The 25,628-nt window shown below is 46.4% G+C and overlaps 1 protein-coding gene across 2 annotated transcripts in view; it reads right to left on the bottom strand.

The window, feature by feature from the left end:
- LOC144781907 (protein jagged-2-like) overlaps positions 1-25,628 on the bottom strand; it is a 672,332-nt gene that overhangs the window by 64,492 nt on the left and 582,212 nt on the right. The gene's annotated exons all lie outside the window — the stretch shown is intronic.

Genomic DNA, 25,628 nt, shown 5'->3' with positions numbered 1-25,628 from the left:
TCGGTCCGCTACTGACGCCATCTCACAGGCTAATGGGGCGCCCCACGCCGAGTTTCAGCATTGTAGGATGGCCACACCAGTACAGCAACTTGCTAGACATCACCTCGGTGCCATCCGGATCTTGGCATCTCAGCGCCTTGTGGTGTCTTCTAGTCAGAAAATATTGTTGCGCTGCCTTTGGCCCCATTCGCACATCGGTCCGCTACTGACGCCATCTCACAGGCCAACCCCACCCTCGGTGCCATCCGGATCTTGGCGCGTTGTGTTGCCTTCGGCCTATTCGCACATCGGTCCGCTACTGACGCCGCCTCACGTGCCAACGTATTTTCTCCGCATTTTATACCCTATGCCGCATAACAGGTCATGTGACTTGTTTATAAAACTTTTCATTGGTTCATTTTACTTTTGGTTTCCTAATGATGGAAGGCTTGATCATATGACCTAAAAATAACACTTTTCATTGGATGAAAACTTTTTTTTTCCCCAAACGATGAAAGCCCCCCCTTGTTTCTGGATGTTTCAGACTGAAGCTGGCGTCAGCATGAAAGCACCACCATCTCGTGGCTCCGTCGTGGTCATTCCGCGAGCAATCATGGCAGCCGCTCCCCACCAGAAGCCTGCAGGAGTCGGGGGCCCCCAAAACTTTTGTTGAATCCTCAAGGCGGAGGGGACGCTTTCGAGAATGGGGTCCAAGACCTAGCAGACAAGCGTCCGATTTCCAAGGTGTCCCAGGGCCATTTCAGTGGACCAGGCCCAAAAAGAAAAGAGCCTGCCGCCATTTTGAGAGTCCTGTGGCAGCCGCCTATCACTGCACCGCAAGAGTGGGCGCAACTCAGCTGAATTGCGGCTTTTGACACAGTGGACCAAAAGCGGACGGAATGGCAACTGAAACGGTAAAGGGGCGCCCCACTACAACAGACGAGACTCCACCTGGAGAGGCCCGTTCACGACGCCTCCCCCCCCCCCCCCGGGGCGCCCCACGCCGTTATTCGGAGCAGCATTGTAGGATACCAAAACCAGTGCGGCAACTTACTGGACATCACCTTGGTGCCATCGTTCTGCTGCCTTGGAACTATTCGCACAACAGTTTGCTACTGATGACCCACCCCCCGCGACGCCCCACGCCGGATGCCGAAATCAGTGCGGCACCCAGGCAACATCACCTGGGTGCCGTCCAGAAATCTGGACGTTGTGCTGCGTTGGGACTATTCGCACAGCCGACCGCTACTTTGTTGTTTTTCCCTAAAAATGTTTATATGTTTTTACTGTTTTTGTTTTGTTGTATATATTTATAAGTTATTAAAGTTTTATAATCTCACTACTTTGTTGGAGTGCTATATATTTTTAATGTGACACATAATTGTAAAAACTTTGATGTACAAAGAGTCATCCCTGGAATCTTCCGCTTCAGGCTCGGTCCCCTCCCCAATCACAATACAGGATGGTTTTCAGATAGTAGGAACGCGTGTGCTGTGACGGATCTCATCGAGTGTGGGCCTTGATCTACTATAACTCCTTTGAAGAGGGGTGATTCTTTACAGCTGGGGCCATAAACTACATCTGCAGGGCTAGCTGATAGCCTAGGACCGGCCTGGACAATCGGACACAGAGGAAAAGGAGTGTCAGAGGGTGCGGTAGTGAATAGGGCGAAAGGGAGGTGTCGGGCGGGCACAGGGTGTGATTCTCAGGGAAGAGCAGCGCAGATGGGGGGAGGTTTATTACCCATGCATAAGACAGAGAACGAGGGTGACCAGTGCCTGGGGGAGATGCTTGCGAGGGTGGGGAGCCATGCTAAGGATCGACAGCGTGCAGAGAGTGGGTCTGGTCAAGGCATCTAAAATGACTGCCGTGCACGACAAAAGTGTGGCATTTGAAAAAAGGCAAGATGGCGCAGACAATGTTTTTCAACACTTCCTGATTTCCTTCTAATCGAACGTTAACAGACGTTGGGGCATATTACCAAAGTTAAGCGATATTTATCCCTAACGATGCTTAGCAACGAATTTTTTACCGCTAAGCATCGTCAGAAATTATCGCAGATAAACCTTGCTATTATCAAGGTTTATCGCAAATGCCATAAAAAACGACCGCAATGCATTAATATCGCTGAAAACTCAGCGATATTCATGCATTACCGAGCTAATGCTCTTAGCCATGTTATCCACCTCCCATTGGATAACATGGCTAAGAACTGCTCAGGGCAGGTGGTAGCTTTTGGAGATATTCGCGCTTAGCGCGAATATCTCCAAAAGTTGGTAATAGGAGATAGCGATGTTAGCGACTGTTTCAAGTCGCTAACATCTTGGCATGCCCACTTTGCATGTCATTAGTGATAAATATCACTGACATGCAAAGTGGGGCCCAAGATGGTCGCTATCTCCTACTAGCGGTCGCTAACTGGTGTTAGCAACAGCTAGGTAATACAGAGATAATTTTATCTCCGCGGAGCGCTGTTACAGATATATATCTTTTTTTGAACGTTAATTTCTCAAAATCCACTGAAGCACATATATTGAGACCTAGCAAAGGCACATCAAGCTACCAGTCCCTACAATTTTGCCAAGTTTCGTGCAAATCCATTCAGCCGTTCGATTATTATTATTATTTTTTTTTTTGCCCCGCAGGGCCCTTTTAAAACCTCCACATCAAACCTAGGGGGTCAGGGAGGATCTACTATGCCCCCTTATGGTCATTTGCCCCTTCGCTTTGGCCTCCTCTTGTCTCTTGATCCTACCGAGAGACAAGATGGCGGCCGCTACGGACTGTTTGGAATGTTTACAGACGCCGGAGAACCAATCAGCTTCGCAAAGCTCCGTTACGCGAAAAGTACGCGAAGCGGAGCGCTGTTACAGATATATATCTTTTTTTGAACGTTAATTTCTCAAAATCCACTGGAGCACATATATTGAGACCTAGCAAAGGCACATCGGGCTACCAGTCCCTACAATTTTGCCAAGTTTCGTGCAAATCCATTCAGCCGTTCGATTATTATTATTTTTTTTTTTTTTGCCCCGCGGGGCCCTTTTAAAACCTCCACATCAAACCTAGAGGGTCAGGGAGGATCTACTATGCCCCCTTATGGTCATTTGCCCCTTCGCTTTGGCCTCCTCTTGTCTCTCGATCCTACCGAGAGACAAGATGGCGGCCGCTACGGACTGTTTGGAATGTTTACAGACGCCGGAGAACCAATCAGCTTCGCTTCACAAAGCTCCGTAACGCGTAAAGTCCGCGAACCGGAGCGCTGCCTGGTCCGCTGTTACAGATATATATCTTTTTTTGAACGTTAATTTCTCAAAATCCACTGGAGCACATATATTGAGACCTAGCAAAGGCACATCGGGCTACCAGTCCCTACAATTTTGCCAAGTTTCGTGCAAATCCATTCAGCCGTTCGGGCTAAAAGTGAGGCCAACCGCCCTATGGAAAACTCAATGTTAAAAACACGTTTTGGGACCCCCCTTTTTTCTCGGCCCCCCCTTGACGAACCCCCCCCAAATTTTCAGGGGCTGCTCAGAAACAAAATGTTCCATTTTCCTGAAAATTTCAGCCAATTCCGTCCACAAACGCCAAAGTTATTAGACATAGAATTTTCAAAAATCCCATAGAGAAAAAATCCTAACTATATATACCTACTGGCGACCGCCAGTAGGTAATATAGATATAGATATATCCAAACACTTCCGGCACCCAAAATCATCAAGCCAGACTCTGACACTGCCATTCCAGTATTCAAATAAGCTTTATTGTTCCGTTTTCAGGGCTGCAAGGTGTTTTGGCAGGTTCCCCTGCCTTGTTCACACCGTGATATGACATTTTGCTAAAGCTTTTAAGTTCATGCAAAATGGCCTGTCACATGATGTCATGGACATAGACAACATACTTTTGAATATACATGCTTTGTTCTACATTTGACAGATTTAATTATTGCTTTCATCATAATACTTTCATTATTTACACATATTCTGAATTATTGTCATTCATATATTTACACTTAATTTAAAAAAAATTACATTTGAGTTTTTTTTAATTTTTATTTTTTAAAATATTTTTACACTTTTTCATTTTTATTGGTTTTTATGTATCCTTATACCAAAGTCTTAATGTATACCTTATGTGTAAATTGAGTGCGCATTTATACAAACACACAAAACATATATATGAAAGTGTGTATGTTTATATACACATATATAATGTGAAAGTTAAAAAAAATATTAATTCTAACTTATAATTTTATAATTGTTTTTAAATTTACCAATATAGCAATTATATATACATATATAGATATAATTATAAATATAATATAAAAATAAAAGAAATAAAGATATAAAAATGCAGTTTCTTTGTTTTGCTTTTTAATTTTTTATGTATCTATACATTTATATATGTATAAATATATACATAACACTAAAAAAAAATCCGTTTTAACTATACATTAAAAGTGAACTATATAGAAAAATATTATTTAGTCAAGACATAAAGAATACATAAATGTATATATATAAAATATAAATATACAAACACATAATAAAAAAAATATATTATATATATATATATAAACAATATTCATAAAAGAAATTAACCTATGTAAAAATACAAAATATACAATTCACACTCCAATTTATACAACAATAGAAAAAGCATTAAACTCAGGAGTGGTAAAATGTACTATTCTTACTCCAGTCTGTGCAACAGTAGAAAAAGCGTTGGACTGAGGAGGGGTAAAATTAACTATTCCCACTACAATATGTGCAACAGTAGGGAAATCACTGGATTCAGGATGTGTATAATTTACTATTACGACTCCCCTGGGCGAAACAGTAGGAAAAGCATTGGACTCAGGAGGGGTAAAATGTACTATTCTCACTCCAGTCGGTGCATCAATAGGGAAACTGTTAGACTGTGAAGGGGCAAAATGTACAATTCCCACTCCAGTCTGTGCAACATTAGATAAAGTGTTAAACTCAGGAGGAATTACAATTACTATTCCAACTCCAGTCTATGCAACAGAAGGGAAAGCTGGGGGATAATCATTGGACAGGGGGCTTTGTTCTGCAGCCTCAGCTGCCGCCATGAGGAGAACGATGTTTTCCACTTCTGGCCGTGAGCGGAACGGCATAACACCAACGCCTACAACCCCCAGTGGGCCACGCTCCTGCACAGCTGCTCCTGCTCAGCTGACATTGCGCCGAGGGGAGCGATTAAAAGCCAGCGGCCCTCCCACAGCGCAGGGATAACCATCATACAGAGGGCTTTGTTCTGCAGCCTCCGCTGCCGCCGTGAGGTGAACAGCGTTTTCCACTTCTGGCCATGAGGGGAACGGCATAACACCAACGCCTACAACCCCCAGAGGGCCACGCTCCTACTCAGCTGCTCCTGCTCAGCTGACATTGCGCCGGGGGCGCGATAAAAAGCCAGCGGCCCTCTCGCAGCGCAGGTATAATCATCGGACAGGGGGCTTTGTTCTGCAGCCTCCGTTGTTGCCATGAAGTGAACAGAGTTTTCCACTTCTGGCCGTCAGGGGAACGACATAACACCACCGCCTACATCCCCCAGAGGGCCACGCTCCTGCTCCTGCTCAGCTGCTCCTGCTCAGCTGACATCGCACCAGGGGGCGCGATTAAAAGCCAGCAGCCCTCTCGCAGCACGGGGATAATCATCGGACAGGGGGCTTTGTTCTGCAGCCTCCGCTGCTGCCGTGAGGTGAACGGCATTTTCCAGCTACTTCTGGCCGTGAGGGGAACGGCATAACACCAACGCCTACATCCCCCAGAGGGCCATGCTCCTGCTCCTGCTCAGCTGCTCCTGCTCAGCTGACATCGCGCCGGGGGGGGGGCGACATAAAAAGCCAGCGGCCCTCCCGCAGCGTGGGACGCGCACGGGCTTGCCTGGGCCAAGGGCGGGCCCGTCTGCGCCCGTCAGAGACTGGAGGAGGCTGGGCTGGGCCACTTCCTTTGGCAGTTTCCACTGGTACCAGCAAGGCAAAGAAGACAGTGGGTAAGCCTCTCAACACCATCTCTACCTCTACAGCCATGGCACTTTAGACTTTTAGACAGTAATCAGCTTGCTCGACACTGTGTGGTGGGACTGAGTTGGGGTCAAGCAACTATAACACTGTTTTATTTATTCTCCAGACTGAAGTGGGCCAGCCCCAAAAAGCAATTAAACACCCAGGTCTGTGAGGGAGTATGATTAAATAGGGGACTGCTGCGTGCAGTGATAACAGGTTCTAATTGTATTGGTTGGTGACCCCCCCCCCGTCCTCCCCTAGGCCGAACTGGGTGCATGAACCAAGTGACAGGTAGTAGAAATATGGGGAAAAGGGTAGGCCCATGCAGAAACAAAACAACTAGTGCCCCTGCACCATCCCAAACATCAATAGACAAAATGCTGCAGAGGGCAATTGGGGTGGTGAATACAGAAATCAAGCTCCCGGAGCGGAGGCTGTCACGCCAGATATATTTATTCAAACACCAGATCCACTATCTCCGGCAAGTACGCCCCAGCCACAACAGGCAGAGGCAAGCATGACACCTACCCAGGACATCCCATTAAAGAAGGTTTTGCGCAAGGGCAGACAATGCACAAATATCCCCAAAAACTGCAAATGGAAACTGCAAATGGAAACTAACCTCTGAGGGCGGTCCTAGGCAAAAAAACTCTGTGTGGACACCGTGGTGGACACCGGGAAGAGTACAGAGCTAGAACCTGATCAGGTTGGCCATCAATCTGTCATTGGAGACACTCCTTATCCACCATGGGCACGCAATTTGATGGAGGCACTCCATGACAAAGTGAGGGCCACACTAAGAGAAGAACTAGCCCCTTTAATTATCAGATTAGAAAAACTCGAGCATGTAACGACAGTTGGGGACACAGGACCTACCGTATATTCAAATTCCACCACAAAGAATTTGAGGGGAGAGACTGAAACAGGCCCCAATGGGGAAATTTCACCTACTATACACACAAGAAGGGGAGAGCATACTATGGAGAGTCTGGCCACGATTCAAGAAGGAGGGCCAGCAAGCAACAGAAAGAAAAAGAGAAATAGCAGCCCCAGTAGCGCCCCCAGAGTTGAGAGTACTCCCCCTGGTTCCAGTGGCAGTGACAATCTCCATCCCTCAATCCTGGGTGACAACAGTAACAACACCAGGCGACCAGAACACGATCGTAAAATAGTAAGGAGTGTGACCGACGAAACCCACCTACCCCACATAAATCTTCCCCCGGCATGTGCTCCATATGTAGTCTTACTGAATGGAACCCCGTCAATTTCACCCAATGCTAAAGAGACCCAACTTGAACTAAGGAATAAATGCCTGTTCTGGCTTGCAAGATATAAACATTTCGAGCATGCCAGAGCTGGGGAGATCATAATGGTCCGAAGCGTAGGGTGGCTGGGAATCCGCAGGAAAACAGACCCAGGGGAGTGTGTTGTCATAAATTTTAAAAAACCCCAACACCGTTAGAAACTTACTTCACACCCCTACTAACTGCCAGAACGCTCCAACAGGAATTAGTCTCCGTTCTTTAGACTTCTTCTACTCCCAACAACATACAACTTTAATAGATAGTGCAGTACCTGTAGTTCACAAGATGGGCCCTTTGTCCGCAAAGGAGAGTGGATGGGATGTGTACAACAGGCACCCCCAATTTAACATCATGGTGAACAACAGATATGAAGGTCTAAAGGAGATGGACTGACTGGGGGAGAGGCCTCAGGAAGGGGATAACCCTTCAAATACATGGCAGGCACAAAGGGCAGTATCGGAGTCTAGTGGGTCCTGTTCAGAAGGGGGAAGTAGCCCGGTTAGTGCCGTGTGCACTGGCTTGCCGCCAGTATGCACACAGCAAGTGAGGGCTCAGGTTGCTTCACCCCTAGTAGCTCGGAGGGGTATAAGTAGTGAAGGAGAACTGCGGGGGGGGGCTCTTGGCAGCTTACCCGGAGGTTATACTAACGATCCTCCCGCCGTACGTGCCACCAATACGGAGGAACAGTGCAGATTAAGTGAACAGGGTGATGGCATAGGATCCTGTCCTGGAACCTGGTCGGGCTTAAAAACAAATTATCTTGTCCAGATTGGGGACATTTTGTGGACACACATAACATCTGCCTATTTCAAGAGACATGGGCCAGGGAAGAATATCAGAGAGTAGGCTTTGCTTCTTTTAACATCATGGCCACCACGAGGGGGAGGGGAAGACCGTCAGGCGGCTTAACCATCTGGGTGGGCACACATCTCTGCATTAAAGCTGAGCAGATGACATCTCCCACCAACGATATTCAATGTATCCTGCTGACACTCCCCACAAGGGCACGACTAGCCCTTATTAAAGTATATCCAGACCTGTGAATAACAGAAAGGAATCGGGTGCCATAGATCAGTTGGGGCGCTTTTTACCAACCCTGGACCCAGCAATTTTTCTGATTGTAGGAGGCGATTTTAATTGTCAATTCGAGCCTCTTACTGACCCATATTTAGGTGCGCCCACTGAAGAAGATCAGCACTGGTCGATACATGATCCACAGATTACACCGATTAAAGTCTGGTCACCACTGGCTATGCAACTCCACTCGCTCTCCTCGGCCCTCTCATTGAGGGCATGTAATGGGAGGACCAAGTCTGACCAGTTGGGTCAGTCCACGTTTCATAGAGAGGGGCAGGCCTCACTGCTTGATTATATCCCCGTTGAAACCAGGTCCTGGGACAAGGTCCTTGACTTCTAGGTACACCAGAGACAGGATAGTGACCATAATGCCCTGATAATGACTCTGAAAATAGGGAATATGGGCATGTCTAACCCCCCACTATTGCCCACTAGAGAGTCTAATGCATTACAGCTATCCAACAACAGATGGAGAGTTAGATGGAGCCTTATATAGCAATCCCCTCCCAAATTGGCCAACATATATTAGCTAGTGTTACCATCTCTAGCTGAAATGGGGGAGGTAGGATGGGGCATGGGCGATACATGGTCAAAAGACAGGGCATGCAAAATTCACGAGCACTTAACGGCAACATTGTTTGATGTATTTTATCCGGTGACAAAACCAAGGGAAAATAAATGCTCTAAATGTCCCTGGTTTAACACAAGTTGTCGGATAGCTAAGCAGGATCTTTTTAGATGCAGTGATGGCAAAGGATGGGCCATTAATCAAACAGCTCAGGGCCAGGTACAAAGGGATTATTCAAACCGAAAAGAAAAACTGGGAAGCAGATAAGTGGGAAGCCCTCAGGACTGCCCAGAACGACAAAGACCTGAAATCATTCTGGGCAATTGTAAGTTCTGGGGATAGAGAAGGGAGACCGGCCTTAGAGCACAATATAGCGCCTGAAGTGTGGGAACTAGACTACGGGGCACTGTATGATGAGCAGAAAGCAGAGGGTAGCACTACTGACTCTTTGAGGCCTTTTCAGGAGTTCCAACTAGAGAGGCTGTGGGAAATTAGCATGGTTGAAGTGGAATATGCTATCATCAAACTGCAGCCCAACAAAATGCCAGGCTTAGACAATTTACCTGGGGATCTCTTCCAGATGGAGCCCAAAATTTGGGTCCCCTACCTGTGTGCCCTATTTAATGCCATCTTGAAGGGTATGGATCCCCCGGACACCAGGCGTGGGCAGAGATAGTACCCATAAACAAAAAGGTTGTTCACTCCTACCCGTAAATTATAGACCCATCAGTCTAATTGATTCCACCCAAAAACTGATGAGTCGAGTCCTTTTGGATCAAGTGCAGGGTTGGATAGAGGAGAAGGAGATACTAAGTCCATTCCAGGTTGGCTTCAGACCGAGTACGTCAACTGTTGACCAGATATTCAGATTACAACTACTTTTCTGGAAAATGGTGAGTATAGAGGGTGGCAGCCTCTATCTCATATTCGTCGATCTGAAGTCGGCCTTCAACCTAGTCCCCAGGGAGAAACTCAGGAAAGTACTTCAAGACCTTAGGATTCCACCATCCCTCCTTGACGTGTTAGTGAGGCTATACGCAGGGAATTATGCACAAGTAAGATGTGGAAAATATGGAGAACTTTCTGCACGCTTCCCGTTCAATAAGGGGGTACGCCAGGGATGCGTACTCGCCCCCACCCTATTTTGTCTTTACATAAATGGGCTCATCGACCATCTTAATAACATCAAAGACAACGATGCACCATGGCTATTTTCGAGAAAGGTACCCGCGTTGATGTTTTGCTGTTGTCCAAAACATCAATGGGTATACAACGCACCCTGGATGGCTTCGCAGAGTTTTGTAAAATGAGGGGTTTGGAGATCAATTTAACCAAGACCAAATTCATGGTTTCAACCCCCCCAAAACCACCCTCCCAAATCCTTCCCTATATGGTACTTTCCTGGAAAGAGTCAGGATTTTCGAGTACCTGGGCACCACACTATCAGAACATTTTGAGTGGGAACCCCAACTTGCCAAGGCAAATCTTAAGTTAACACAGATGGTGGGGGGGATCATGAAGATGTACAGAATCTCAACGTTCAAGCCAGCTGCCCCTGTTGTTGAAATATATAAAGCTCAAGCCAGGGGGGCCACATTTATATGGGGCTGAACCCTGGGGACACTGCTCTTCCCCCAATCTTTTGAAAACAGAGAATTATTTTATGAGGCAAGTACTGGGTCTTCCTAGTAGTACCCCCTTAGTTCCCCTCCATATGGACCTGGGCGTGCGGCCCATTGATAAAGAAATCGCTCTTAGGCCTATTACATTCTGGCGCAGGGTATGGGCGACACCGGAATTGTCATGCTACAGAGCTGAGCTCAGGGAGATCCTTTCTATTTCAACCAACAAGTCAATACCATGGCTTTCCCACATAAGGGATCTCTGTGCTAGGCTTGTTAGGCAGGACCTTTGGAAATCGCTAGAGTCAGCGTGTCCATTAATATCTAGGCTAGATCTTGTACTGCATTACAGGTAATAGAACTTATCATCCCTCCAGGAAAGGACCACTGGCGGTCGGTTAACAAAAGAGTTCCTCCAAGTAAAGGCTGAATACAGAAAATAATCCTTCGTGGATGTGATCCATCCCTCCCGGCCAGGAAATTGTATATACAATTTAGAATGAGCTTTACCAGTAAATTGGCCACAGAGACCAAGGAAGACTGCCCGGCGTGTAATTACGGGGTAGAGTCCGAAATTCATGTACTGTTTGCCTGCCCCGCATACCATCTGCCATGCAAACGATGGCTAACACAAATATGTAGAAACCTAGGGATTAGGCGCTGTCTGAAGGCCTATCGACTATTAAAATATGACACTCACCCCCCAATTGTATATGCTGTCTCAAGCTTTTGAAACAGCATGTGGCACAGGCGGAGGGGCTTCCTAAAGTGATATTGGGGAATGCAGTATGTTTGTTATTTTAATAGGCCATATGCGGGTCTAGCTAACAGGGAACTCTGTCCCAGCTTCTGTTTCTTATCTTGATATATTTAAGCTTCAAAGGAATGTATTGTTTTTTATCTTGACACTTTTCAGCTTCAAATGAATTCAATAACTGTTTTAATTTATTTTATGATAATGTTATATTATTTTTTACACTGTAAGGATTGTAGACACATCAACATATAGTCCATTTGTTATTTATTTTTTTCGTTGGTTGTATGTTCTTAATGATGTACTTTTATGGTCCTAGTTGGCCAAAATAAAGTTATTGATTGATTGATTGATTGATTGAATATTCGCACTCCAGTCTATGTAACAGTAGGGAAATCATTGGATTCAGGATGTGTATAATTTACTATTTCCTCTCCACTGGGCGAAACAGTAGGGAAAGCATTGGACTCAGGAGGGGTAAAATGTACTATTCTCACTCCAGTCGGTGCAACAATAGGGAAACCGTTGGACTGTGAAGGGGCAAAATGTACTATTCCCACTCCCGTCTGTGCAACATTGGAGAAAGTGTTAAACTCAGGAGGAATTAGATTTACTATTCCAACGCCAGGCTATTCAACAGAAGGGTAAGCGTTGCACTCAGGAGGGGTAAGATTTACTATTCCCACTCCAGTCGGTGCAACAGTAGGAAAGTGTTGGACGCGGAGGGGTAAAATGTACTAGTCCGACTCCTGTCTGTGCAACAGTAGGAAAAGCGTTAGACTGAGGAGGAGTAAAATGTAATATTCCCACTCCAGTCTATGCAACAGTAGGGAAAGCGTTGGACTCAGAAGGGGAAAATTTACTATTCCCACTCCAGTCGGTGCAACAGTAGGAAAAGTGTTGGACTCAGGTGGGGTAAAATTTACTATTTCCACTCCTGTCTGTGCAACAGTAGGGGAAGTGTTAGACTCAGAAGGGGTCAAATATACTATTGCCACTGCAGTCGGTGCAACATTAAAGAGACAGTAATTCACTTCAAACAAATAACATATTTTAACAACTATCAAAACAACAAAAAATTGAAATATTTGAATTGTAAAATGACATGCAAACATTTTGAACAAAAAATAAACAAATTACATAAATGCATTAGTCAATTAAACAAAAATAATATTGATTTCATTAAAATACCACACAATTCTCACAATCATAGCAGGCAACAGTTAAAATGTAATTGAAAATAAAAAGCAAATATAACTTAACAAATATGATAATTTCATAATTTACATAATTATCAATTAAATCATTGTGAACAAATCAATAATTATCAAACCTTATTTCTTAATTAACTTCCTATCATATGCCCCTAAAAATCCCACAACCCACACCCAAAATATATCAACTATTTATAATAATAACTGAATTTACATAATTAATAATCAATTAAACAATTCATAATAAATAACTAATAATTCTTTTTTTAATTAGCTTCCCACCCTTTACCCCTGCAAAAGCAACAACCCACACCTGAAATATAACTTACAAAATATCTTAATTACACATTTTACATAATTATCAATTAAATAATTATGATTCATTAACATAAATTATTAATGAATATAACTTTTTTACACTCCACCTTGTATCCCTACAAACACCAAAACCTGCACCTAATAAATAAAAAATTATTAATTACAGTTTACATAATTATCTATTAAACAATTAGTAATTAAACATTAATTAGAATTCATTTACTTCCCACCCTTTACCCATACAAACCCTAAAACTAGCACCTAAAACATAACATAAAAAATGTAGTAATTACACAATTTACATAAATAATTACTTCCCACTCTGTAGCCCTACAAACCCCACAACCCACACCTAAAACATAACCTAAAAAAATTAATGACACTATTTACATAATTATCAATTGAATAATTATTCATAGTAAAATGAATCCTTTCTTAATTATAACTAATTTACTTCCCAACCTGTTCCCCTACAAAACACACAACCTGCACCTAAAACTTAGCTTAAAAAATTAATTAACTACATAATTTACATAATTAATTAATTAAAACGTAATAATTCATTATTATTAATTTACTTCCGATCCCCACAACCTGATGCAACACTACATATTACAATAAACCATGCCATTCTAATTAAAAACAACAAAGATTCGCAAACTATATGAAAAACAAAAATACTTATACAAACCATGTATAACATATACAATTAAAACATATACATTAAAATAATTTTAAAAGGATATTGTCAACAACGATGTTTTTGTAAATGATATTCACAACATAGATATTTTTGTAAAAGATATTAAAAACAGATATTTTTACCATCGATATTACTTACCTTAGAAAATCAATATTCTTGTCAACAATATTCCAGCGTCACGATATTTGTGGAACACAATATTAAAAATGTGATATTTCTGCATCTCGATATTTTTTACTCTATAATTTATCCAAATACCCAGTGAGCCCACCTCAGTCCTCAGCCCAGTCTGGTGCTGAGTGAAGAAAGAGGGACAGAAATATCTGTCCCCTAGTCTCATGCTCTCTAGAATGACAAGCCTCACTGGGCAGCTCACTCTTCAATGTATACACTATAACTCTATTCTCTATATAGCTCTATTCTGTCCTACGTGGCCACCCCCTCCAAAACACACATTCTCAAATCCAACAGATCTGGTTCTCATTGCATTTAAAAGCCATGTCCACTAGCAATGCCAATGTTTGTGTGGAACTGATGGAAGCTACTGGCCGAGGTAAGAAGAGCTGCCTGGGGCACTCAAGGTGTGAGCAGCACCTAGCAGCAAGGGAAAGTGTCCGTCTGGTGAGGATATAAAGAGGCGCTACGAGACACCGGGTAAGGGAGCACTAAAGGACTGAATATTTGATGAGAAACTGTCCTTTTAAGAAAATAATATTGCATTTTTTAAGGATTATCCCTACTTTTTGGGTGTAAAATATTTCCTCATGCTTCCGAATGGAGGTAGAAGGGTGCAACCAAAAAAAAGAAAGACGATGAGACTTAGATACTCTTCTGAGCTGATAAAAGATGTGACTAAGAATGTCTTATGCCAATAGCTGAAGGCTTCAGAGTCAAAGAAGACACTGGCTGCAGGAGGCTGGCCTGAAACCCAACTATTTCTTGCAATTTGATTGCATGTCCGATTTGGAGAGGACGGTGAACTGGACAGTTATCACTGTCCATCACCACCAGGTAAAACCTGGAAGAAAGGTGCAGTGAAAATGGCAAAATTATCCTCACACCATGGGAGACAACTCCCATAGTGCTGGGATCATTGTTTTTTTTTCAAAAACAAAATTCTGCTTTCACATTTTGTCTTTGAAAATTAAAAAACAGGATAAAAATTGACAGACAGGTCCGTCAGGTTAATTGAGTCCTCAGTCACACTTTTAATATACTGACAGGACCCGCGATGACGCAGGTTCCTGTCAATGTAAGAGATGTCCGCAGGGTCGGTGGAAATCTCTAAATTTGGAAGGCGGGTACTCCTTCGATCTGGCGGAGTAAAGCCCATCATCCGCGGCAGAACTCTGCCCCTTTGTCTTTGACACTGATTTACTCCTAGGCCTTTCATCCAGGAGCAACAACATGGCTTATAAATTAGGCTCACCTAAGTTATAACCTTATACGTATATTGTAAAAATGTGTATTCTAGACCTATGAAATGACTGAAATCTTCAAGCTCGGACACTATAGATTTCTGTGCCTAAATGATAATATAAGGATTATAGGAATGTCTACCATAAGGTATTTATCAGATGCTAGGGAGTCACAAAGGCTTGCTAGAGGGGGAATTATACCCCGGGCCCCCATACTTTTCAGGGTCTTGCACTCCTTCAGCAAAATACATTTATAGATTTTAAATGGAAAATAAGCCCATTGTCTTCAACATTAATCTCTTGGCCGCGGCGGTAATTCCGGCGCGGCGCTGGGGGGTAAGGGGGCCGCGCAGCGCCGCCATGCCTCGTGACAGAACCACTCCGTCACGAGCCACGGGCGCGCTGTGCTTGTGACGGAGTGGTTCCGTCACGGCCCGCCTGCTCAATAGAACGCTCAGCGCAGGCACGGAATGGATGCCGCGCAGGCGCAGCAGCCGGGCCGTGACGGAACCACTCTGTCATTAGCACAGCGCATCCATGGCTGGTGACGGAGTGGTTCCGTCACCGGCACGCAAAGGGTTAATGAAGCAGCTTAAATTATCGCATCACTAGATGGTGCCATATGCCTTGTTTTATCTTTTATTATTGTACACAATTGTTAACTACATAAGGCCTGATTCAAAAGAAAGAAGGAAAAGTATGGGTAGAAATTTCCCCATCTGTATGCAAGTACTTTTCCTACTTCTTGAAATTTCTGGAGTATTCCTGGAAAACTTCTCCATATGCAGGGTTCTAGGCATACCTCTAGGGAGTTCATATTACATTCCCAGCAAGTGGCTGGTGGGCCAGGCCGGAGGAGGGAGCTGGCGGGTTCTGGGGACAAACTAAAATAAATAAATAAACTTACCTGATTATTGCCGCCTCCGCCGTCCGCTCCATTTCCCTCTTCCTGCTTCTGTGACAGGCTCCCAAAACTGCACTTTGGCCAATCACAACGCTGCAGGAAAGCAGTGTCAGGATTGGCCTGTGTGCTATGACTTTGCACTCCCAGGCACACTGGGAGCCTGTGCATGCTTTCTCCAGCCCCAGAAACGCAGTTGTGGCCGGAGAAAGCTTCACTGCGCATGAGGGGCCAGATGTAGGTCGCCCAATACCGGTCGGTAACGTCCGAAATTACTGAATTTCAGCTGTTACCGACCGGTATTTGGCATTTGGAATGTAGGTGGCCTTTTTGTAGGATTCGGTATTTTACCGAATCGGTAACTTAAGGAATCTGTAAATTACCGAATTCATAACATACCGATTCGGTAAATTACCGAATCCATAATGTAGAGGGCACTCAAGTGAGTGCATTTCTCAGTTAAGGATTTGTTATTTACCACCAACTACAAGTTGGTGGTAAATAACGAAAACCTTTGAAAAAGCAATATTTTGCTTTTCCAACACTGCGATGTGGCAGACATACATGCCCTTAGGGGATGTATGTGTACCACATGTGCACCCATGCACTATTCAGGGGTGCAACAGGGTGTCAATGTGACACCCTGCCACCCTTGAATGTGTTCCCCAAATTGCCGATTCGGTAAATACCTAATCAGTAAATACCGAATTTCACCGATTCGGTAAAATTTAGCAAAAAATTACCTATATACTATTTACCTATTCTTAAATACCGAATGGGTAAAATTCGGTATTTAAGAATCGGTAAATAGTATTTACCTATATCTGGCCCGAGATGTTTTGCCGGCTCATGCACAGTGAAGGGACAAGGGAGTGCACTACCTCTCCCCCACCACAGTGTCATCCCCCTGGACCCGCCCCAAGGCTCATCAGATTCCTGAGTGCGGGTCATGGGGGATTAAAATAAAACGATAATAAAACGGGTTAGAAACCCATTTTATTGTCATTTTATTTGTGGGTGGTGGTGGTGAGGTGGCACTCCTACGCCCTAATGGAGGGGCCGCCGCTGTCCAGTATCACTCAGCACATCGAGAATAGGATCCCGAGTGCAAATTTAATTTTTTCTCTACAGGGAAAATATTTTTCTCAATCGAAAACGCCTTTTAACTGCACCTCAACAATTTCTGAGGCTGAGCCATTCCCCGACTGTAGTAACAATCCAACCCTTTCCAGTGTGTGAAGGGGAAGGAGAGGAGTTAGTGAATGCTGACCAGCGTAAACAATGAAACAATGAAAATACACTGCATTATGGTGAATGTGCTGCGCCCAGGGCAGCCGCAAACTCGCGCTGACTGGGGGCAGTGCATTCCTGTGAAAAACAGAGCGGCTGCTTTAAAGCTGCTCCGTGTTTTCACAGTGCAGGCAGCACCCACTTACACTTTGAAGAGGGAATAGAGATCCCCTTGTCATGTAATGTAGTAGACATTTAGAGTCCACATGGCTACCTCAGAAGAGATGTCCTGGCACTAGCAGCAGACTAACAAAAGGATCGACCAAGAGGATATGTCTGAACAAAGAGCCAGGTTTTTAAAGCCCTCCTGAACTCTAGTTCTCTCTTAGTCAGAGGCAGGTGGATCGGCAGAGAGTTCCAGAGTTTTGCTATTTTTACTGAAAAGGACCTGCCACCTTGCCGGGCTTTAGGCCCTGAAGGGTTCCATGAGTGACTGCACCTGCCTGCAAGGCGATGTCTAGTGGCTCCATTGAACCCCCTTTCCCCTCTCCAGATGGATTCCACCAGGGGGCACACTGACAGTGCACCTCCTGAGAGCTGCTTTGCCTCTGTGCCACGTCAGAAATATGGCATGGGCGCACAGGAAAGGGGTTTCCTCATTTGCATGGAGCAACGCCCCCATGCAAATGAGGGGACATCCTTGTAGCATCTTGCTACAAGTAAATACAGACACTTGTTGTACTTCAACTGGAGCTTTATTATGTACATCCAGTGCCTTCCCTGTCCCTACTCTAACTGCCCTCATCCTGTCCCTACTCCGCCTCTTCCTGTCCCTGACCACCTAGCTCCTCCCACCCAGCTACTAGACTGCTAACACACAACATCTCCCCCTTTCTTAACAAAACTGGTAACATATTCAATCATATCTCTTCAATGAGTCTCTTTGGTCGCTGAGTATTGCGGCGCGGCCTTACGTTCATTTCGACAGTGTCCTCTTCAGTCTGGGGTACATCCAATCTATTCAGAGCCTCTAGATCATGTTGATCAGGGGTTCCAGGATCTGGTGACGCAGTGGGGTCAAGCAGTGATCCGGTCGAGTCCTGGGAGCACTTCTTAAAGTGAGACACGTTTCTCGTAACTCGACGGTGGTCAGACTCCGCCGTCAGCATGGTGCCTTTCTGCCGAGTGACTAGTAGTGGTTCATCACGAAAACGACAGTCTGTTTTCTTCTCTTGGTCTTGTTTCACCAGTACATAGTCTCCTTCGTGCACGGAAGGTGATCTTGCTCTTCGCTTTGCGTCGGCATACGACTTCATCTTGTCCTTATTTCTCTTGTCCATCTCTGTCATCTCTAGATGGTTGCGGGTGGGTGATATAGCTCGCAGTGCTCCATCCCAGGTTGGGATCCGGTTTCTCATGGGGCGACCTGACATCAGTGTGGCAGGACACTTGCCAGTGGTCGAGTGGGGAGTTGTCCTGTAGGCCCTGAGCACCTCAGTGAGAGCGATCTGTAGGTCCTTCTTTTCGGCACAGGCCTGCTGAAATGTTTTCTTGATTGTGGCCATGAAGCGTTCAACTGTGCCGTTTGCTTGTGGCCAAAGGGGTGTGACTTTCCTATGATGGAAGTCCAGGTGTCGGGCATATGCTTCAAAGTCATGTCCATTGAAGGGAGGACCATTGTCTGTCTTCACCTCTCTAGGGACACCCCAGGTGGCAAATAATTCATCCAGCACCTTAAGAGTACTGGAGGCACCGGTGGAGGGTACGAACTGTGCGAATGGGAAGCGAGAGTACTCATCGACTATGACTATCACGTACTTGCCAGAAGACAATGGTCCGTAGAAGTCCACAGCAATTTCTTGCCCTACTCCTGCTGGTAAGGAGGTCATTTGCAGTGGGGCCGGGGGATCACCTTTGCTTGTCAGTTGGCACGGGTGACAGTCTTTCAAGGTGGATTCCACCATTTGATCCAGTAGGGGAAACCACACACGCTCTCTGAGCGCTCGCTTCGTGGATACGACTCCTCTGTGACCTTCATGAGCAAGATCAATGACACCTTGCTGTAGAGTTCTGGGAATCACGATTCGCTGTCCCCGCAGTATGATTCCGTCTGAGGTCACCGACAATTCTTCCTGTACATGCCGGAATGCTTGCAGCTCGTGTTTGGTGTCCAGCTCACTGTCTTTATCCTGAGGGTCATGCCTCCACCTGTTGGCTCGAATCTTGCTGAGAACCTTTTGCAGGATGGTGTCCTGTGCGGTGGCGTCTCGGATCACATCCATTGGAATGGCAGGAGGTAGTGCCTGGTCAGCTACGAAATGGATGTATTCCTCGGCAATCGAAGGGCGAGAGTTGGATGACGCAGGCGGATGTCGAGACATGTAGTCTGCTGGGTTTTCAGACTTCCCCGGCTTGTGTACGATCGTGAAGGTATACTCCTGAAGCCTCAGGCCCCACCTCTCAATTCTGGGGGGCATTTTTGCACGGGGGTTGCCGTAGATGGTGACTAGCGCCTGGTGATCCGTGATCAGGGTAAAGTGCTTGCCGTAGAGGAAGACATGAAAATGTTCACATGCCCAGACCACTGCAAGGCTCTCCTTTTCAGGCGGTGAGTATGCCTTCTCGGGGTCGGACAGGCTGCGGCTAGCATAAGCAACAATACGTCTCTGATCAGAGTCATGGTCATATTGCGCTAAGATGGCCCCCAACCCTACGGGGCTAGCATCTACGGTGACTTCAGTCATGCGTCTGGGGTTGAAGTAGGAAAGGTTATCGGCTGACTCCACAGCCCTTTTGATCTCTGTGAATGCCTGCTCACACTGAGGAGTCCATTCAAATGGTTGCCCTTGCTTGGTTAAGGTGCGGAGCGGGTGGCTGATGGTCGCGTAGTCCCGGATATACCGGGCGCAATAGCTAGCCATTCCCAGGAAGGATCTCAGATCGCTGACGTCCTGAGGACATTTGGCGTTGTTCAGGGATGCCACTTTTTCCGGGTCAGGTTTCATACCCGCTCCTGAGAAGATGTGACCGAAGAATTTTAGTGTGGATTGGTGAAATTCGCACTTGTCTTTGTTCAGGGTTAAGTTTGCATCAAGCAGGGCATGACAGACGCGGTTAAGTGCAATGTCGTGTTCACGGGTGTCGGAGCCATAGACTAGGATGTCATCGCTGTAATTGAGCGTATGGGGGATGTTTTGGATGATCTGCCTGATAGCTTCTTGGAAAATTTCAGCAGCCGACGACACACCAAAGCTTAGTCTCTTATATCGAAAGAGTCCCAGGTGGGTAGCAAAAGTTGTGATGGGGCGTGACTGGGCGTCCAGTTCCAACTGGTGGTAGCCCTTGTTTAGGTCCAATTTAGAGAATACCTTGGCGCCGTTTAACGCCGAGATCATGTCACATAGAAGCGGCCCTGGATGGCGTTCACGCTCTATCGCAGTGTTGGGGACGCGCATGTCGACGCACAGTCTCACTTTGCTGGTGTTGCCCTTTTTTGGTACGACGACTACTGGCGAGACCCACGGGGTCGGACCGTCCGTGCGTTCAATGATGTCGGCAGACAGGAGGTCATTGATCTCTTCTTCGACAGCCTTTTGAAGGTGGAAAGGAACGTGCCTGGGGTGCTGAGCAACAGGCCTGATTTGCTTGTTGACATGTAGGTGTATCTGACGGTTCTTCAGCTTCCCTAACCCAATGAAAAGGCGAGGAAAACGACTGACGATGTTCTGGTCATCACAGACTTTGAAGAGGATCTCCACGAGACGAAGACGCTCCGCAGTCGGCAGGCTGAGCAAGCAGTCAGCCTCGGGTCCTTTGATGACATGAATGACTGCATCAATAGTGACGTTGTCATGTGCCAGTGTAGTCGGGAACTTGCCAAGACATTGCAGGGGTTTCCGTGACATCCAGGTGTAGACGCAGACGGGTGCATGAGCAAGCGACGGTTTGGGGCGCATCCTCTCGTACTCGGTGACAGGGATGTAGTTCAGCGAAGCTCCGCTGTCCATCACGAATCTGGTGTCGTGATTCCCTACTTTGATGTGCAACCGAGGGTACTTCTTCAATTGATCCGGGTCCGCGATCATGTTTGCATAGTGCTTCGTGTATTCGGAGCGACGAGACGAAGATCTGGAGCTCCGGGATGGGGATCTGCGGTCCCATCGCGATCTGTGCGACTCCCTGCTGGAATGAGGTGAGCTGGAGGACTCGGCGTCGGTGTCATTGACGGCTCTAACATGGTGCTTTCTCGTGTCCGATCGGGACGACCTCCCAGTTCCACTTCGCCTTTCTTTGTTGTATTCACCACACATTGCTTCGAAATGGTTTGTACGACCACACTTTCTGCACCGCTGGCCCATGGCAGGGCAAACATCCACGTGAGGGTAGTCATATCCGCACCTGAAGCACCTCCGTGCCCTTTCAGGTTTCTTTTCTCTCCGGCCGGTTTCCCGCCTCCTATGATCTGAGCGTCTCGAGCGAGACGACGGTCGCGATGTCCACTGCCTGTCCCTCGAGCGTCTTCGCCCGCCGCCTCGGTCTTGAACTCGATGTGCTTGCTCATTGCTCACTTTGCGTCCCGATTCAATGGTGGCAGCATGCTCTTCAGCCTGATCGTAGACGCGAGTCAGTTCCTCAATGTCGTCCAGTTCTTGTGGCTTTCTCAGTAGTCGTCTCCTGAGGGATTCTGAGTGACACCCCTCTATGATCTGAGATTTGATGGCGGCGTCAGTTGAAAAATTGTCGAAGTCGCAGTTCCTCGATAGTCGCCGCAGTCGAGTGATGAATGTGCTCATTGCCTCGTCTTTTCCTTGACGTGCCTGATGGAAGGCATGGCGCTCGTAGTCCACGTTCCTTTTATGGAGGAATCTCTTGTTTAGTGCGTCGCGCACTTTGTCATACGTTCCGGTGTCTGCGGCAGGGAGATCTTTGATCAGTTTACTGATTTCACGCCCAGCTAGATTTCGGAGAGCTATCAGCTTGTCCTTGTCAACAGTCACTTTGGATCCTTCGAGGTAGTCCTCGAAGTCTTCGAGCCATTCCTGCCACTTGGGGCCCATGCTTCCACCCGTTGTTATGGTGACTGGTTCTGGGGCCCTCAAATGCGATCCTCCTGCAAAGAGGGGCTTGACGTTATCTCGCCGCGGTGATTGCAACATTGTGGGACACGAAAGGTAGTGTTGGAGACTTGTCGATGCTTGTTTGTACCTTTTCTTGTCAGTGTTTGTTATTTGCTCACGTCAATGCTTGTTTGTCTCTTATTGTCAATGCTTGTACATTTGTTTTGACAGTGCTTGTTTCTTTATCGTTACCAATGCTTGTTTTTTTATTATGTTCGCCAATGCTTGTTTTATTATGTCCGCCAATGCTTGTTGCTGAACTTGGTTCGCCTGACCTTAAAATGGCCGCCAGCAGTTTGCACAGGGAGGCTGTCCCAAAAGTTGCCTGACTCAAAGATGGCCGACGTAGTTGTCTGCAGGCACTACTTTCTCTCTCTTCACTCGACCCTGTTTCTGCACACAGGACTCACCGGCAGTCGCTTCTAGGGTCCACACACTCCAGATTTGGCTCCCTTTGGTCTTCGCCACCGTCAGGTGAGGTTGGGGTGGGCTCCCGCTCTACTTTGCAGGGTCCCGCGTTTTTCCAGCGACAGCGTGCCGATACTCACGCATCAGGCGTGAGGTTTTCCGACGTCGGGCCGCACTCCTGGCTCAAATTTTACCGCGTTCGGCAGCACTTGACAGGAGACCTTTGTGGGGGCAGCAGGCCTTCGTGGGGCGACGTCCACCACCCCGAGGCACTTCTCTTTCACTCTTGGGGCTTGGCAGAGTCGGGGTGGGCTCTCGACTTCTGTATGCACAGTGCTCACCCGTTTTGCACGCTTCACGCGTGAGTCGCGCTTCGGCGCGAACAGCGTCTCCTCTTCGAGCGATGCAGCGCTCGGTGTTTCGGCTCCCTCTCGGGTCCCTCTCAACTGCGGGGAGGGATAGGGTCACCTGCTGCAGGTTTCTTCATCAGGCAGCAACTCTGCACGGCCGCGTTTTCTCTCTTTCGGCACAGCACGGGACAGGGCACTCTCGTGGGGTCTTGTGGGCTGCTTTCATGCACATCCCACCCTCGTCGCCAGTTGTAGCATCTTGCTACAAGTAAATACAGACACTTGTTGTACTTCAACTGGAGCTTTATTATGTACATCCAGTGCCTTCCCTGTCCCTACTATAACTGCCCTCATCCTGTCCCTACTCCGCCTCTTCCTGTCCCTGACCACCTAGCTCCTCCCACCCAGCTACTAGACTGCTAACACACAACAATCCTCTGAAGGTAGTGCTGGTGGTTTATGTGCGTCAGCGCTATCGGTATTATGGAAGGGGACGCACACGCATCTGTGGCCCCTCCTGTAATATCAAAGTGCCCCGGGGACCCGCAAAGCGGGTGCAAACACCCATTGCAGCACCAGGGTAGTTGTATAATATGGCCCCCGGTGAGCACAATCACTTGTAACATGAATACCATCATGGAAGTTAGTTAGAGTGCCCATTTCATATCTGTGATCAGGTGAATTCACAACATTGCATTCACCAAGTAGCCTTGGGTGGCCATCCAGACTAGCTCAGAATACCTTACACCATGAAGAACTGAAAGCTGCCATGATCAGTTCTAGTGCAGTTGACATGAACATACCAGATCATGGTGTTCCTAAGCATCACACTTCACTTGCATACCGAGGGAGTACCATTGCATGAGATGCCTAAACATTTACCACCTGGTTACAGCTAGGACAGTAGCAGTATTTCTGCAGTCAATAACTCCTGACAATATAGGGAGTTGGCACTATTGCAGAAATATTACACTATGCTATCTGTGATTGCGCATTGACGTTTGATGAGGTGTGTGAGGCATGCACACAACTACATTCATTAGCTGGTTTTGTGCTGGGAGACGCAGGAGAACCATTTGATTTGATTTTATATTTATAAAGCACGGAGTAATACTCAAAGGCATCTAGGTGCTTCAAGCTGATAAGAAAATGAAAGGAAAGAGAATGAAGACACAACAGTAAGCCTGGGCAGTGTTCACGGAGTTCCGTAAAAAAAAAAACTCTGCTGGGCTATGCAGAGCTCCGCAAGCGGCAGAGTGCATTAGATAAATACCAGTCGGGGTGATTTTTTGCGCCGGGTGTTTGTCCGCGCTGTGCAATCATCAGGAACGGCACCATGCACCGCGCAAGAGAACGTTGCTCCCTTTTTGCCGCTAAAGAAGATATTTTACTTGAGCTGCAGCTTTCCCAACGCGAACGGACGGTTTCTCAATGCGAGCGGTTGCAAGCATATGCGACCACTCGCAATGAAAAATCCGAACGACCGCGTTGAGAAATCTCGCCGGGAGGTTGATCTTCCATGCTTGGGCTTGCCAACTTGACGTTGCCGATCGCGAACGAGGAAAAATCTTGCCGGGAGGGTGGATTTTCCTCACTCGCACTCGTCAACTTGATGTTGATGAGTGGTAGCAAGGAAAAAAACTCTGCTACATGGTGCAGAGTTTTCTGGAACTCCGCAACCACCGTGTGATGCGGAGTGCGGAACCCTCCACAAACTCCGCGAGCGGGCAGAGTTCACTGCCCAGACTTACACAACAGTAGATACCTGAGAACATTCTAGACAGTGACTACAGGGTGAAAAGCCTGGTCTTAAGGGCCTTCCTAAATGAAAGCACTATTGAAGAGTTTTTCAAGTGGGTGGGTAGGGTATTACCCAATTTACCATGACCTCTTGAGGTCTTCTGTGGCAACAAAGGTGAAGGTTTAACAATGTTTTTTCAATGGTGCTGGAGTGTTTAGGGTATGGGTAGCTTGAGCCAAGATTGCATGTTTTGGATCTGCCCCTGTACCTTCAGCAATCCTTGACCAGATGATTCCTACTATTAGGGTCACGGTATTTGAAATTTTTTAGTGAGGTTAGCTTCTAGTCCTTTTATTATAATTGCCCCTAACTTTGGACCAACACAATTTGCAAACATGCAAGTTTATGATTAGGGGTTGGCTTTTATTTCGAAAATCTTATGTATTACTTGGACTCATGAGTAAGTAGAGTCCGAATTTGCTACACTTCGTGCAATAACGCAATGCCTTTACTCCCCCCCAACCAATATTTCAGAAATGTGTGAAGTTCTCCCAGATTTTTGAAATTGCCTAGGTATTTCGGACATTTTGGAAACTGCCTGCAGATGTCTATTTCTTAGAATCCACAGAAAGTGCGAAGAAGCATCAGTGGAAAAGAGACATGACTGGGTCCAACGGTGCAGCTATCAATTTAAATCAACCCTAAGGAAGGAACTTCTGTAACATAGTCAAAGTTCCACCTAGTGGTGGCGCCAAAGTACCACACAAGGCCCCCAAACTACTTTTTTCAGTGCCCAACGGGCAAAATCCTGGAGCTGTGATAATACTTGCACTGCTTCTGGTTACCAACACTGTAGCCTAACCAACCGAGGTACTTATTTATTCAAATGGAAACAG

Source organism: Lissotriton helveticus, chromosome 9 (genome assembly GCF_964261635.1).
Source record: "Lissotriton helveticus chromosome 9, aLisHel1.1, whole genome shotgun sequence".
Classification (NCBI taxonomy): domain Eukaryota; kingdom Metazoa; phylum Chordata; class Amphibia; order Caudata; family Salamandridae; genus Lissotriton; species Lissotriton helveticus.
Note: the sequence above shows the minus strand (reverse complement) of the source record. Positions and strands in the feature narration are given on the sequence as shown.